We start from the raw sequence: 961 nt of genomic DNA, 5'->3' as shown, positions 1-961 counted from the left end.
CACTAATTATTCTACTTTAAGTATTCTAATTTATATAATATACATACATATAATGTTGTTAGTTATGTGCTATCAGCTTGCCTGAGACTCATGCCAACCTGTGTACAACAGACCTAAACCCTGCTCTATCCTGTGCCAATCTTATTGTCCCTGACACACCGACCACTATTACCCCAATGACTCAATCTCATCAAGGGTATTCCTCTCTTGTGCTGTCCCTCACACCTCCCTAGTATGATAGCCCTTTCCAAGGACTGGTCCCTCCTTGTAACATGTCCAAAGTATGTCAGAATACTTGCCTCCAAGGAGCAGCCTGGTCTCACCCTCTCTAGGATGAAACTGTTTGTGCTAGTATGTTCAATAATCTTCTTTAGCACCATAGTTCAAAGGCATCAATTCTCTTTCTACAGCAAGTAATTGCAAAGACTATAACCTGAATTAGGCACACCTTAGTCTTCAGACTGACGTAATTGCTCTTCAGTACTTTGGTTGGTCTCTGCCAGCAAACTTTCCCAATTCATCTTTTAATTTCCTGGCTGCTGGTACTGAGAGTGTTGATTGTGGAACCAAACAAGCTAAAGCTGTTAACAGTCTAAATCTCTTCACCATCTATCATGATGATGCCCAGTGGTGAGAATCTTTGTTTTCTAATTATCTATATAAAGTGATATAGAATTGTTTCTAAGAAAAGATGGTGGCCTTTTTTTTTTTTAACTTCTAAAAAAGGTCAAGTTCAAGATTAGCCAGAGACATTGTTTATTTTCTCCTTGGTAACTAGTTAGTCATATCTTTTAACTAAAGAAACATGATAGCTCAGATTTTAATACTAAAATGCAATGAAATTCTAAGGAACTCTATAAATCTATGAATGGTTTTCTAGTAATCTGTTATAAAAAGTGTTGAAATAAATTAGAAAACTACATTTCTGAATGAAAGGACTTCAGTGCATTTATTCTTTAGT

The sequence above is a fragment of the Elephantulus edwardii genome, unplaced genomic scaffold, assembly GCF_000299155.1.
Source record: "Elephantulus edwardii isolate Elephantulus edwardi_28Jun2011 unplaced genomic scaffold, EleEdw1.0 scaffold00082, whole genome shotgun sequence".
Taxonomy (NCBI): Eukaryota; Metazoa; Chordata; class Mammalia; order Macroscelidea; family Macroscelididae; genus Elephantulus; species Elephantulus edwardii.
The sequence above is the reverse complement of the archived record's forward strand: the minus strand, read 5'-3'. Positions refer to the sequence as shown.